General features: G+C 38.0%; 1 protein-coding gene and 1 pseudogene across 1 annotated transcript in view; one reads left to right on the forward strand and one right to left on the reverse strand.

Moving 5' to 3' along the window:
• The window catches only part of nxph1 (neurexophilin 1), a 71,071-nt gene that overhangs the window by 22,577 nt on the left and 32,119 nt on the right, over positions 1-16,375 (reverse strand). The gene's annotated exons all lie outside the window — the stretch shown is intronic.
• Positions 2,631-5,458, forward strand: LOC146549838 (uncharacterized; annotated as a pseudogene).

Raw genomic sequence — 16,375 nt, forward strand, 5'->3', positions numbered from 1 at the left:
TTTAATCTGGACTTAAAACCGGTACTGATGTAGCTTGTCTAATATGAAGAGGAAGATTGCTCCAAAGCAACGGGGCCACAGGGGAGAACGCCCGGTCTCCCCTGAGTTTCAGCCATAACTTAGGGACTGAAAGCAGCAGTTGCTCAGCTGACCAGAGGGAACGAGTGGGAACATAAGGCTTCAACAAATCGGACAAATAAATGGGTGCCAAACCATTTAAATATTTAAAAAACAATAAAAGAACTTTAAAAATGGATCCTAAATTTGATTGGAAGCCAATGTAGGGAGGCCAAAACCGGAGTGATGTGGTCGAATTTCCTTCTACCAGTTAAAAATTGAGCCGCAGCATTTTGCACTAATTGTAAGCGTGACAAAGTGCCCAGCCCACTCCCTATTAAAATGGAATTATAATAATCCAGGCATGATGTAATAAAAGCATGAATTACAGTTTCTAAGTTACGTTTGGAGAGAAGTCATTAACATACTGCTGCATGGGCTGGGCTATAGTATACATCGTAAGGGTTTAAAAACTGAGCTTTAAAATGATTAGCGGTAATAAAAACCGAGAGAGGCCAACAGTGATCACTGACTGTTTTTAGGGGCTTGTTAAGATTAAATAGAACAAGATACAAAGCATTAAGACATGTTAATTTCAGATGGAGACACTAAATATATGTGGCGCAGTAAAACAATCTGACTTGTTCTCAGCTTGTCACACAGGGCCCATGAGAAGCCCATGAAGAGTTCATCACTTTAAAGATGTGTTCAAGTATGTTGAACCCAAAGTGTTTGTGGACAGAGATGAGAACAGTGCTAAATACCTTGAAGAGTCTGCTGGATTCAAGTTTTTGGCAAGGTTTCTCATATCAGTAGATTCTAATCATGTTTCAAGACCATATGTTCTCAGTGACTGTTGTGATGGTAACGTGTTTGTGTCAAACACATTTTTTCAGGAAAATCTTCATTGTCTCAAGCTGGTTCTATACCAGGATGCATATGAAGTAGGGAACCTACTGGTTCTGCAAAAAAGTAACACGAGGTTTTGGTGGTATACTTCTCTCTACTCAACATTCCCCCATGCCCGGTCAAATGCTGATCATGTGCAGCTAGTCTTACTGTGTAGAGAGACAGATTCTGGCTAACTTGGCCATGAAAAGGTTTTTTTCAGAACACCTGACTGATTTGAAGGTACTAGAGGAGAATGGGATAACAATGGCAGATAAAACTGTTGTGAAAGGACCGCTCTACTGCATTGCTGGATACAACCTGAGCTCTCATTGTATTGGGGGTTCTACAAAAAATTTCAGTTTGTCTGTGTACTTATGCAGCTATTGTCTGTTAACTTGAACTGAATTTCAGGGTGCTGATCCAGCAGTCTGTGGACCTCAATGGACCCCAGAAACGTATAGATCTGCCACTGAACAACTGGAAAGAGAAGACCTGTCAGAAGTACAGGGGATAAAATTTAGGTTTGCATTTAATTCTTTACAAAGCTTTGATGTTTGCACACCTGGCATGCCCCCATGTTTCGGTCATGTCATCTTAAGGGTGTCTGCTCATACGATCTTGCTCTTTACCTCAACTACTTCCTCAACACAGTTCGAAAAGAGTACATCAAGTGTACTTAAATGCAAAAAAAAAACAGATGCTTCATCCAAACCTTGTGAGGTCAGTCCAAAAACATTGAAATTTAGTGGACAAGCTGTTCAAAATTGCAACTTCTCGAGACCTTTACCTCTCATAATTGGAGACGGAATGCAGAAACCTTAAGATAATGTGTGGAAGTTAACTTGGCAGCTCAAGAAGATCGTTGACCTAACTTGTGCTCAGGTTACTCATCTGGATGCTATATTGTATTTGGAAACCAGAGAGGAGCTGTTACCTAATATCAACTTAAGACCTATACATCATTACGTGCGACATCATCCAGGACTGATCCTAAAATGTGGCCCTCTCCTCAGGCTGTGGACAATGTGCTTTGAGACCAAACATAGTTACTTCAAAAAATGTACAAGGCATTTGAAAAATTTCAAAAATATGTGCTTGACTCTTTCAGAGAGACATCAGATGTTTCAGGCCTTTCTTTCTGCTGGGTCAGCGATTCCCCCAACATTGCAAATATAGGATGGCTCAATGTTTAATGCTTTCATATCATTTCATCTCAAGCGCTTCGACACCAAACTCTGTGCATTCCTCTCCTGTGGATGTCCTTCCCTCTCCGACCTCAATTTCTTCTTCACCAGCATCATCCATGACTTTTTCATCACCTTCAGGAATCTGTACACCATTAATGCTAAACTGGATAGAGAGATTTGAGATACCAAGGCTCCCCAAGGAGTTGGTACAGAACTTGGAAAGACAGAAAAGACCAAGTGCAAGACAAAGATGAGAAAAGGTAAGGATTGTGGTCTCTGAAATGATGAAGATTTGTCAGAATCCAACCAAACGCAACACTACAGAGATAGCAAAAAGGATGGTGGCCAAGTATCCCAAGTCTCTTCAAGACATGATTGATGGTGATGTTATTGGACCTGGATATCATTCCCTGGTAAAGCAGCTTCAGGCAGGAGTTGAAAACATCAAGCGACCTGACACACCAAAAGTAAGAAAATGCAAAGCGGCATCAGATGATGGCAATGACACAGATGAAATGCCTTCTGAAGAAAAAGCAAGTGTTCAAGACACATATGACTGTATTAGCTGGTAGCCATGCATTTGCCACTCTCTGAGACCGTGGAGAGTCTGCTTGAAAAAAAGAAGAAATGAAGAAGCTGTTTAAAAAGAAGAAGTACAGTACAGATATTCTGGAAAAACTAGTCAAGTGCACCTATTACATGCAGCGTAAAGATATCAACAAAAGGGCAAGCATCCAGAAACTATGCCAGGAATGGCTCTTTCTCTTCAATGAAACCAGTATGACAGCACATTTTCTAGAAACGGACTGGTGTGAATCTGATGGAGAACTTCCTCACCATTGTAGACAAAAAGGGGGCAGGTCTGTTAAAGTTCCTCAAATATGTTGATGCACAAAAGCGCAAATAACTCCTGAATTCTCTTCTCAAGCTTCAGACTGAAAGAGTTCAGTCCAGTGGTTGCTCGAAAGAAGTCATTGAGATGATGCTTCTTACTGGCTCATTTTGATGAGAAGGAAGAGCTTCTGTTCCACTGGTTTAAGATGACAAGCCTTGCAGAAGATGTTCAGACGGAGAAAGTGCCACCAACACCCTGCGTCGTTGTTTGTGGTAAATAGATATAGCAAAATTCAACAGTTTCTTTCTGCTCTAACTGCCTTGTTCTTGTATTTTTGGCTTGTTTAGTTTCATGTTCTGTTGCTTTCACACTGAGGAGTGGCTAACACAAACATAGAAGTTCAGCCAGCAAGTTAAGTGATCCACTGATATATGTAAAAAGTATCTCTGTATTATTGTTATTAAAGTTTTTAATTTTTAAATTCTCAGGTTCCTCCTGCTTCGCTGCTGAGACATTCATGTTGAGCATCGACATGAAGATTGTTAACGACCACATCACAACCTTCATGACTGCCTAATGTTTGGCAGTTACTACTGCTTTAACATACACTACCCCGTGGAACTACAATCAACACTGTAGTTCCTTGAATGGTAAAATTTGTTTTATTATGGATTTACAGTGGGGCAAAAAAGTATTTAGTCAGCCACCGATTGTGCAAGTTCCCCCACTTAAAATGATGACAGAGGTCAGTAATTTGCACCAGAGGTACACTTCAACTGTGAGAGACAGAATGTGAAAAAAAATCCATGAATTCACATGGTAGGATTTGTAAAGAATTTATTTGTAAATTAGGGTGGAAAATAAGTATTTGGTCACCTCAAACAAGGAAAATCTCTGGCTCTCACAGACCTGTAACGTCTTCTGTAAGAAGCTTCTCTGTCCCCCACTCGTTACCTGTATGAATGGCACCTGTTTGAACTCATCATCTGTATAAAAGACACCTGTCCACAGCCTCAAACAGTCAGACTCCAAACGCCGCCATGGCCAAGACCAAAGAGCTTTCGAAGGACACCAGGAAAAGTATTGTAGACCTGCACCAGACTGGGAAGAGTGAATCTACAATAGGCAAGCAGCTTGGTGTGAAAAAATCAACTGTGGGAGCAATCATCAGAAAATGGAAGACATACAAGACCACTGATAATCTCCCTCGATCTGGGGCTCCACGCAAGATCTCATCCCGTGGGGTCAAAATGATCATGAGAACGGTGAGCAAAGATCCCAGAACCACACGGGGGGACCTGGTGAATGACCTGCAGAGAGCTGGGACCAAAGTAACAAAGGTCACCATCAGTAACACACTACAACGGCAGGGAATCAAATCCCGCAGTGCCAGACGTGTTCCGCTGCTGAAGTGCATGTCCAGGCCCGTCTGAAGTTTGCCAGAGAGCACATGGATGATACAGCAGAGGATTGGGAGAATGTCATGTGGTCAGATGAAACCAAAGTAGAACTTTTTGGTATAAACTCAACTCGTCGTGTTTGGAGGAAGAAGAATACTGAGTTGCATCCCAAGAACACCATACCTACTGTGAAGCATGGGGGTGGAAACATCATGCTATGGGGCTGTTTTTCTGCCAAGGGGACAGGACGACTGATCTGTGTTAAGGACAGAATGAATGGGGCCATGTATGGTGAGATTTTGAGCCAAAACCTCCTTCCATCAGTGAGAACTTTGAAGATGAAACGAGGCTGGGTCTTCCAACATGACAATGATCCAAAACACACCGCCCGGGCAACAAAGGAGTGGCTCCGTAAGAAGCATTTGAAAGTCCTGGAGTGGCCTAGCCAGTCTCCAGACCTCAACCCCATAGAAAATCTGTGGCGGGAGTTGAAAGTCCGTGTTGCTCGGCGACAGCCCCAAAACATCACTGCTCTCGAGAAGATCTGCATGGAGGAATGGGCCAAAATACCAGCTACTGTGTGTGCAAACCTGGTAAAGACCTATAGTAAACGTTTGACCTCTGTTATTGCCAACAAAGGTTATGTTACAAAGTATTGAGTTGTATTTTTGTTATTGACCAAATACTTATTTTCCACCCTGATTTACGAATAAATTCTTTACAAATCCTACCATGTGGATTCATGGATTTTTTTTTTCACATTCTGTCTCTCACAGTTGAAGTGTACCTCTGGTGCAAATTACTGACCTCTGTCATCATTTTAGGTGGGGGAACTTGCACAATCGGTGGCTGACTAAATACTTTTTTGCCCCACTGTATTTTTGTGTTTATCAAACTTAGCCATTTAATATCCTGCCTCAGGTTGTTAATTTCCTCAATCTCTCTCTCGCCCTTTTTTTCCATAAAGGTGTTTGTTTTCCATAAATCCTGAGAACGCACAAAGGTTGAGTCCAAGAAGAAAACTGTGTTCTCGGTCAATCCCAGTCTTCATTCTCATCTCAGACATTGTTGACCATGAGTGGATCTAGTTCTGCCCTTCTTGTTTAGATTAGATTAGATTAGATAGAACTTTATTAATCCCTCGGGTGGGTTCCTCTGGGAAATTCGGGAAACTTGAGAAATTCGGGAAATTTGAGACAAAGTGATAAAGGTATACTCTGTTACATACTCAACAGATGTTCTGTTGATGAAACAATTGTTACATTTCTGATTTTGAGTGGGAAGTTTTTAACAATGTGAAGTTTTACTAGGCGCAGTTTGTAAAAGTACTAAGAAAGAACTAAAAGTACTACTTTTGCATCACTGTTTTATATCTGGAAAATGTGGTAAACCTGCTTGTTCCAGGAGTGACTTGGATTTGAATTTTCCTACAGTTTTAAAAATATTTGTATTCCAATGGTATAAAAAAGGTATGGTGCATGTACATTGCTAACATTTTGTGGTTAACCAAAAATTGCAGATGAAGTTCTCAAAACAAGTGTGAAGTTTTTTTGTTTTATTACCTGGTGCAGTTTTAAGATGTACATTTTCAGCGTTACTGCTGAGTTCTGTGTGTAAAATATGTTGATGTAAACTTGTTCGTGGAATTTCTTAAATTCAGATTTTCTTTCAATTATAGAAAAAAATGTTTCATTCTCTATGTCTGCATTTGGATAGTTTGAAAAGACAACATTCTATGTGTACTGACATTTATGTAGTGAGAACAGCACCAGTAACACTTAAATTTATGGTACAGGTGTCTGATTTGTCTGCTCCAGGTAGTGTAAAATATAATGTATGCTGAACTTACAACATTGGTTTTACACAGTTTGAACAGAACTTGTAAAAATTCAGTGATTCTTTACTCTTTGTCACGGTTCTGGGTCATGTTGACCCAGCTTTCTGTTTTTCATGCTTTAGTGTTTTTCTAGATTATGATTTATGATTTGATTAATCAGTGATACTGTTTTGATTATGATTATTATTTAGTAGGCTTTGGTCAGTGTCAAGTCTTTCTCTCTGTCTAAGTAATGTGTGTTTTGTTTCCTGTTTTACTTTGAAGTTCTTGTTCCTATCTGATGTCAGTGTTTCAGCTTTGTGCTCTCCCTGTCTCGTCAGTGTAATCAGCGTCAGCCGTGTTTCCCAGCTGTTTCCTCTTCGCTCCGTTCACCTCTTGTATTTAGTGTCTGTGGCTGTGTCCCAACTCAGGGTCTGCATGCTTGAAGTACACATTTTAAGTGCGATTATGTCACCGCCACGCGACGATGGCTGTCCCAATTCGAAGTGTACTTCAAATGCGTACTCCAAATGCGCCGTCGATTTCCCCAAATATCAAGCGTGGTTCGGTGCACGCTTCGTGGTCCCATATATCCCACAATTCATAGCGCAGCGGTGGGTGTGGAGAATTTTGCTTAGTTGATACTCAACTAATCAAAGTGATGTCATGACAAAAATGAATGACCAACAAAACATTTTTTCTCCTTCATTTCTGTCACACAAAGCTGTATGAAACATTTCTTGCGGTTAGTATCATGGTTGCTAGGCAACCTGAACAGCGCGACGAAGGGTATACCGTCCCATTTCACAAGCCTCTCACTTCTGCACTTCTTGTACTTATAGTACACACTGTACGTAGTATGCGTAGTGCGCGTACTTCAAGCGTGCAGACCCTGAATTGGGACACAGCCACTGTCTTCCCCTACTTGCTGTCGCGCCGTTAACGTCTGTTCACCCTCTGTGTGTTCCGTTTGCCCGCCAGCCTACCTGCCTAGTTATTCTGTTCTTCCAGTTTAGTTAGTGTTTTTCTGTTCTGCTTCTTACCAGCAATAAAGCTGTGTGTTTTGAGTTACTTCTGCCTCAGTGAGTCCTGCATTTTGGGTCCTCTCTTCCTGCCTGCCTACACACAGACATGACACTCTTGCTGTCATCAATGTTACTATTTGCGATTTATTGAGTAAAAAAGTAAACATTTGATGTTTACAACATCAAATATGTGAAATAAAATACTGTCTTGGAAATTTAAGGTGGACATTTTTGTGTTACATTCAGGAATTTGAATAAATTCATAGTTTGTCTATTAAGCTTGCAGAGTGGAACGATTAAAAGCACTCTAGTCTAAAAAAGGTTATCATCCAATAACAGCTGGCTAAATATTTTACTTACTTACACAATATTTGTATGCATGAAATGAAGTAGTTGATAATTCATACTCTGAATATTTCATGAGGTAAACCCTTTCATAAAGCTCATGAGAGTTTGTCATGTCATGTTAATTTATAAAGTAAAATTGGTGTTTGTAAATAGCAAAATAATTTATTCAATTATTTCACTATAATATTTACAGGGAAGCTTTCTATTATTTTTTTAACCATTAAAAAAGTTAATTGCAATACATTTTTAAACACAAGTAAATTATGGTAATTTTTACAGAATAAAATTGAATTTTATTATTTTGACAGTTAATTTTATAGGGAAAAATGTTTTTTGTGGCACAAACTTTATTTTATAGGTTATTTTCATGTTCATATAAGGGAAAAACATATTTTTTAAGTTAAAACATTTTTGTTTACAGTAAAACATTGACCCAAGCACTATTTTTAACCATAACATCAACAATAACCATACGTTCTTACTGTAAAAGAAGAAAATGTTCTACCTTTTAATTTGTTTGGTTAGTTTTTTTAACAGTGTGTGTCGTCTGCGCTTTCAGCTTTATTGCTCAACACAAATGATCTGGGAATACTGGGAACTCTAAATTAACTACGCAGAGTGGAAACACGACAAAGGCACAAAATATATAGAAACCCGGGGAAGAGGAACACAAAGGGAGGACTAAAAGTGGGAACTAAGAACAAGACTAAGTAGTCCAAAAATCAGACACAACATTAACACAAAGCAAACCAGGAATCTCATATTGAAATAACTCAATTCCAAGTCCAAAAACTAATGAAGCTACGAAAAACAGACCCAGGACCGTGACACATGTGCAACATGAAGGTATTTAACAAATGGGAAATATCATGTCCAAATGTTATTTGCTAACCTTCTATTTTTCTTGATTTATGTTAAGCCTTTCCCTTCATTCACTTGTCTTACAAATTATAACATGAGCATCGATTGATGAAGTTCAGCAATAACAATGCTACTCTTCCTTACTGAAAGTTTGCAGGCAGAGATGGGATTCTGCCTAGAGAAATGCAGACGCTAATATGTCCTGTGGTACCATAAATCAAAGCCAGCTTTATTTTGTCAGCACACAGATGGCTCAAATACACAGCTCACCTCAATTAAGACTTGAGAATGGAAGCTGAAAGGGAAAAGTGTTTGGAGAGGAAAAGGGGCACCTGTTCGCCTGTCATATCTGGAGCTCTTCTGATCAGTGGCTCTGAGCTTCCCCCAGAGCTGTTTCAATGCTGAATTAATGATGGCAAACAAAGCCAAAGCCTCCTCACAGCCCCTGTGTGAGTTCATTCTCTTTCCACTTTGGTCCCTCTCAACTAATCTTCAGTGTCACACTTAATGAGATTTTCAGTTTGTAAAGTAAGTGGAGCAATAACTCCCCCAGCCCAGACTGGCATCACCATTCCCACCATCTCCTTGAATGCTTTTAAGCAACTACTTCTGCATTTTCTCTCTATTCCTCCTCTTACTAAAGGATGCATTATGAAGGATTATTATTTATGAAAAATTACATTGAATTATTCATTGTCCAAATACTTGGACACAGATTGTGTGGAATGGATAGCATTTTTTTTAACTTCATTTTTTATAATGAGTAGTTTCTTCAGCTTCTCTTTGTGCTGGAGAATACAGTGAAAATTAGATTAATATACATATAAACATGAGCAGAATATAACAAAAATGCAGTTAAAGTTGTTTCCATTAACAAAGCGTGTTTTATTTCATGTAATTACTGTTTTGTTTAGTCTGATGTTAATAATTGTAAGGAAATTTTCAAAAGACCAAGTTAAAAAAAAAAAAAGGAGTCTATGGCTGATGGGTGTTCTTGGTTTCCAAACAGAAATGTTTCCAGTTTAATTATGACTGGAAGATTGTTTATTTTTACAAACTAAAAACATAACAATGAAATTCTTACAAAATAAGCATGAACATTCCAAAAAATGAAAAAAAAAATCCAGAACAACCTATGCAGAAAACCATGAGACTTCCTTGCCAGTGCTCGTCCTCTTCCTAAACCACACAGGTTTTTATGCTGCCATCGCACTTACATGCTTAAAGTGGTAGGCAGCTCTTTCAGATTCTATCACTACCTTCTGTAAACATAGCTTAATGTTCAAATTTATTCATCCTGAAAAGCTCAGTTATGTAGCTCATCTGTGAATTATAAACCAAACATAAGCTCAATCGTCAATCTGGCACCTATAATAATAATAATAATAATAATAATACATATAATAAATTTATTTTTCTGTTATTGTAAACTTTAGGCACTTCACCACAGAACGTTAGTACTTGTATACGGTCCCAGCTTTGATTCTGAAACAAATGTATATTTTTTCCTTGTAGGGTGGTTGATCAAGTCTTGTTTCTGTTCTGCCAAATGACTTGACAAAATCCACGTAGGCTTACCAGAAAGAGACCAAAGAAATACAGTATCTTGCATGCCAGGAAAATAATCAGAGACAGTGCAAACTTTCTTTTTCAGATTACTGTATGAATGTGTATATAAATACAAGGCCATCTTCTTGACTGTGTTTGTAGTTTGAGACATGTGCACCTCAATAAGTGGTTTTATACTGATAAAGTATAATAACTTTTTGTTTCTCATTACTAATATATATTATAATTCAATTAAGCTGTGAAGTTTGAGTACCTACTGATTGATATTAATATTAACATGATAAAACACTAGGTTTGTACAGTAATGCTACAATACTGCTTTATACCTTACCATATATTACCACATCACATCACTACATTTCTTTTTCTATATTTGTCCTTAAAATCATCTTTAAAAAAAAATAGATCTATTGCTGCTGCAAGCCCAATTCCTTACTTAGTAAATTTTTCCAGTTACTCCAAACTACATTGTGGTTGAATGACATTCATCAGCAATGCTGGGATTTGATTTTACTTTCGCAACTGGAAAACAATTAGGACACACTCACTTACTGTGCCTCAACATGTAATTATATTAACAAATATACAACAGAACATTCCTAATAATCAGTAATGAAAAAAGTAAAAACAATTTGATGGTTTTTAATGAGCCATAAAAACAAAACAAAATTAAAATAACAAACATCTTCCGATTAAACCAAGTGTACTCTGAATTTGGAATCACACTGAACATGTTGAGTTTACCTGGTAGACTTTTGGTTTGTCGTGAAACACAATGAAATAATTGCCCACCCACCAGTAAATGTAAAAAAGAGTCAAGTGTTTCCTTATACTGATAAGATGATCCAAAGAGTCCATACAGGTTGCACAGGTAGTCTACCACGGTTGTATGTCCGCAATTGTGTGATAGAGATACCAGGAGATGCCCTATTACATTAGGAAAGCAGGACCGGACAGGGCCGTAGAAAAGCATCAACTGAGCCTCAGGACCAATATTTCTTTGGGCAAGCAGTAACATAACAAACACCACCAGTCCCTCAGTGGGATTTGCGCTCACAGCCCAGCACCATGCAAATCAACTGACATTCCACAGAGAATACTGGAACTGGCTGGTCTGCCACTGGCATCCTCTTCTCTTCACAGATGAGAGCAGGTTTGCATAATTTTTCAGAGAAGATCACCAGCAGCCAAATGCTCAAAGTATTCTTCTTCTCTTTATCATCTTTTGCTAGGATTTATCTCGAAGAGGAATCTGTTAAATCAAATACAAAAATCCTCAAAACAAAACAGTTAGTAATCAGTGACTGATCCTAGTCTTTACAGTAATGTACAGATTTTTAATGTATCACCAATAAAAACAGCAAAACAGCGGGAATTTACAAAGAGCATGTTTGTGGTGAGTGCATGTTATTCCTGCACCAGAGCAGTGTGTGGCACCAAAGAGGTTAGGTTAAGCTTCTTGCATTTAGAAATGCATTTATGATCTGTCATGAGGTGTGGAATGAGAGAAATGAAAATGCAGTATTTAGAACCAAGCAGGTTAAGCTAAAAACTAACCTTTAATTAGTATGTATGCAATCCACAGGGGGGGAAATGAAAAGTTTTTGGAGAACAGCAAGCACACGAGAGGAAGTTAAAGAATGACCTGAAAAAGAACAAAAGAAAAGCTATGAAAACATACAAGGGAGTTAGGGGAAATGTATATATTATATATAACAAGTCAGAGCAAAACTAAATGCAACACACAGGAGACAGATGACTATATGGAGAACAGAAAATGAATCATTTGAGACAGGAAGTCACAGAGATGGAGATGTTTACACAATACTTAACACTGAAGGGCCACATAGAAGGAACACGACGAGAAGAACTTTTCATATGTATCTATAAAGTGCCCATGAAAAGTCTCACATTGTGACACAGAAGATGAAAGCTGATAGTGACAACAAGACATTTGAAAGCATTGTTCTTTTGAAGTTAACTGCTATACAACACACATACTTTATGATACATAGATAACCTGTTAGGGTTTTCACAGAAAAACCACATTTATGACAAGTGTAATTTCTGAACATCCTTAAAATGCTTATGCTGCAAACCCACCTTTTTACAACGCCCCTGTACACCAACAACCCATATAACGAATCCCCTGAAAGAAAGAAAAGCAAACCTTTGGGAATGCAGTGGACACTTGAATAGATAAATCAGACTAAATCCAAAAAAGTACTGAATGCTAACAAGTGTGGAAAAGCTAAAAATGCTAGCATCACCTCAGTAATTAGCTTTGCTAGCAATCCCATTTTCTTCTCAAAATCACTAGCACTAAGAGTTGGTTTATAGTTTAATAATAGTTAGCTGACACCTCTGTTAACTTTATAACTATTCATAGAGATTTGGTGCTAAGCTGGAGCAAAGGCAGTGTCATATATTAGGATGCTAATGCTAATGAACTTGAGTTTAGTATACTTGCCTTGGAGATACAGTGTTTTCCATTCTTCCCCTTCTGATTGTGAAAGGTCCTTTGTCCTTCAACAAAATTAGCATTGTTTTTGCAACAACAACTTCCTGTGTCCAGGGTGTCGCTTATCCAGACGTTAACTTGTACGGTCCATTTACCATCTTATCTCTGGTCCAAACTATAAATGGTACACTTGCCTCCCTGGAATTTTCCCTTGTTGCTGATTTTGAGTGACGAAACGTTTCTCCCACAAAACGCTACGTCCAGATGAACAGAATCAACTTTTGGAGACTTGTTGCTGATTATTTACAACAACAACAAAAAGTCTTAACCTTTGCTTCCAAAAGACTGAAAATTCCACACTGTTCACTTGTAACATTGTCCCATAATGGCCTCTCCATGAGCTGTTTTGCAAGTTAACGGTTGTTGACATTGCACATCAGTGTGCCCACTCTGTAACTCTCTGTAACTTAATTTATTACAAGAACTACGTGATCACAAAAGTTTTTAGTTTAACTACCCAGACAATACCCTTTGTCGTTGTGCATCAGCATTACAGAGGAACCTAGTCTACTGCTTTGCCTGCATTACACAGGTCTCTACATGACCCAGAGGTAGATTCAGTAGTGTTTATGTGGTTTCCTCATTGGTGAGACATCAGATCATTTACCTCACCATCTCATTGAATGCTTTTAAGAAACATCACAGATGCTTTTTCTCTCTGTTTGCAACCCCATCCTGGAGGCACCAATAAGGTAGCTTGGAGATCATTTGAGGTGTGTTAGTTTTCAGTTGTTAATTGTCTCTTGACAACAGAGCATGAACTTTGCCTGAAGCCAGTAATTTGAGAATACAAGATACAGAAGATGGAAAGTCAGCTACATAAGCTAACATGGTAACATCTTGATGTCCTGACGGCACCCTGTTAGCAAGCTTTCCTCAGCTGTTACATGAATTTTTCATGCCAGCATTCCTCAACCATAAATGACAACTTATGATGAAAAATATAGTTTTCCAGTCCTTCATCTGTGGAATTTCACCTTCTCTTCCTCTCAGGTAATTACAGTAACATATCGACTTAGGAGGTCATCAGTGCCTCATTGGTAAGAGCATGAAACAAAAGTGTAGTAATGTTTGGACTTTAGATGGGACGTGGCCTAGTGGTTGTCTGCTGACTGATCCATTCTGTAAATATCACATTTGCAGAGAGGTTATAAGAGTATTGGTGTGGTTTTCTGTGTCTTTTCGGTGCTCTTTAGGTCTGTCATCGCAGACATAGGCCCAGACAAACCGGAGGCTTCATGTTGCTTAAAGGTGAGTGTGGCAGGTAAAGGTATAAAAAAAATTGAAGGTACTAATTTGTAACTGCCTCCAGAAAATTAATTTCTGATATCGATATCAACAGAATGCAAATAAACAAATTCTTTAAATTTATGCATGTTGTGGACAAGAGATATTTTATTCTGTATTCTTATGGTGACAGTTTATAATCAGAACTATCATTGATCAATCATTCATCATTGTCGAATCAGTTGACAGAATAATCTTTGAATTATATCTAGGTTAATCTGAGCAAATATTAATGTACACAGATTATCATCACTTTAATCAGTCTATTGTTGTTCTGTATCATTCTTTCTATCTGCTTAAGCTGTTGCAAATGGTATTCACATCATTGTATCCACACCTCTTGAAGCTGTGGGTCCAGTAGGGCCTGCTACATTCACTTGCACACATATTCAGGCCTATAACAACATGCACATAGAATTATGTAAAACACGCACGTTCACACACACACTTATTAAGGACAGGGAGGTCGTTTCAGGACAGTCTCTCTGTTGGACACACAGTCTCACAAAACTGCACAACATATCACACACTTGTTTGTCTCTAAAGTAGCATCTGATGTCTATATAAGGAGAACTTTGTCTCTAAAGTGGCATCTGATGTCTATATAAGGAGAACTTTTTGAGTGTGGGGAACTGTTATCATTTCCAGTAAGATCTAACTGTGACGTCATCAGGGTAATATAAGGATGGGGAGCGGTCTGCTCGAAGAAGATTGTTGTTGAAAAGTTTCTTCCCACACTCTGCGCAAGTGTGTAAATAAAGATCACTATTTTTTGCCACCTACCTGGATTCAGTCTGCTTTCTTCTCTTACCCAAATCGAACGAGTTTCAACAATGTCTAAAGTTATTTTATGCTGTTTTTTTTAGATTGCTTTGAATCTGTTCCTTTGTATGGAATAAACATGGTAATTTGCAATTTGGAAGCTATTAGCACATCTCCTAGTCTGCCTTGATACCTGTATGTTTCTGAGCCAAGCAGAAACATACAGGTATCATGTATGTTTCTGTCACTCTGTACTTTTTGTTCTAAGTTTTGTGAAAAGTTATATTCAAAGTTACTTAACATCATGGCTAGGGATAGGAATTGATAATAAATTGTAATAGTGATTTCAATTTCATTCTCAATATCTCTTATTGATTTGTTTCCTTGTCGATTCTCTTATCGACTGTCATTTGGTTCCACCATTGCTAAGCAGCATATCAAAGACATTATATCCATGCAGATTAAGTTCATGCAGTGGGTCAAATTTTTTTGCATGTTGGAGGTATTTTCCTTCTTTTCTGTACTCAAACTAATTATTACACACATTACACAGAAAACTTTTCTTAAAAGTAATACATTACTTAATTGCTCCAATGAGAAAGTAATTCATTATACTACCTTCATGTTTCAATAGCTGAAAAACACTGTCTCATAATTACATTTAAAAAATTAAATTTTATTTATTCAAATTTTTCATGTTAGTGAATTAAATCTCTGCTAAACATGGGATATTTGATCAAGTGACTTGCACAACATACCATGAAACTGCACTGAGGACAGAACTGAAGTGAAATAAAGAAGGCAGGAGATCAAAAACACTGCACTGCTAAAACCTCACCTTGCTCTTTCTCTCATTTATCTGACAGCAGTGCTTTTCAGTCTGGGGCTGGGCCCCCTTGTGTGCTGAAAAGGTACTAGTGGGCCGTAGTAATAACAGAAATTCAATCTGAAAAAGTGTGTACAGTTACGTCTTTGTAAAGTGAAGATTTAAGATTAGGTTGGATCTTATGCTTTTTAAGTGGGTTCAGCAATTTTGATTTTGTGAATGGCTGCATTGCAGTGTAAGAGATTATTGTTAGTAGGATTTGGTGCTACATATATAATATTTAAAAGGTAACTGTTTTTACATAGGGGTAAATAATCCTAAAACAATCAGACAACACATTATGACTAAGCACCTGCTGACAGTGGGAAGGAAAAACTCCCTTTTAACAGGAAGAAACCTCTAGCAGAACCAGGCTCAGGGAGGGGCGGGGCCATCTGCAGTTGAGGGGGAGGGAGACAGAACATGAAACACTGTTGAAGAAAGCCAGAAATCAATAATAATTAATGATTAAATGCAGAGTGATATATAAATGCAGTGCATCTGCATTAGTTTGATGTGCGACTGAAGGACATACCCTCATTAAAAGTAATTCCAAGATTCCTCACAGTGTTACTGGAATTTTTAGGGTTGAGTACAATAACCACATTTTTATCTAAATTTAAAAGTAGGAAAAAAGAGGTTAGGGTTAAGGATAGATAGATAGATAGATAGATAGATAGATAGATAGATAGATAGATAGATAGATAGATAGATAGATAGATAGATATGATTCAAACTACTGCAGTGCAGTACCTTTAAACCTATGCCATGCTCTAATCTCTGTAATAAAATATTATGGTCAATTTTATCAAAGCTGCAGTGAGGTCTAAAGATGAGACTACTATCACAGGCCACAACAAGATCATTTGTAACACTGGATAACACTGTTTCTATATTGTGATGAGTTCTGAAACGTAACGGAAAATAAACCATTCCTTTGTATAGGAATGG

Source organism: Mchenga conophoros, linkage group LG22 (assembly GCF_057382185.1).
Source record: "Mchenga conophoros isolate Kocher_MC1m ecotype Shallow Benthic linkage group LG22, M_conophoros_male_GT1.1, whole genome shotgun sequence".
Lineage (NCBI taxonomy): Eukaryota > Metazoa > Chordata > Actinopteri > Cichliformes > Cichlidae > Mchenga > Mchenga conophoros.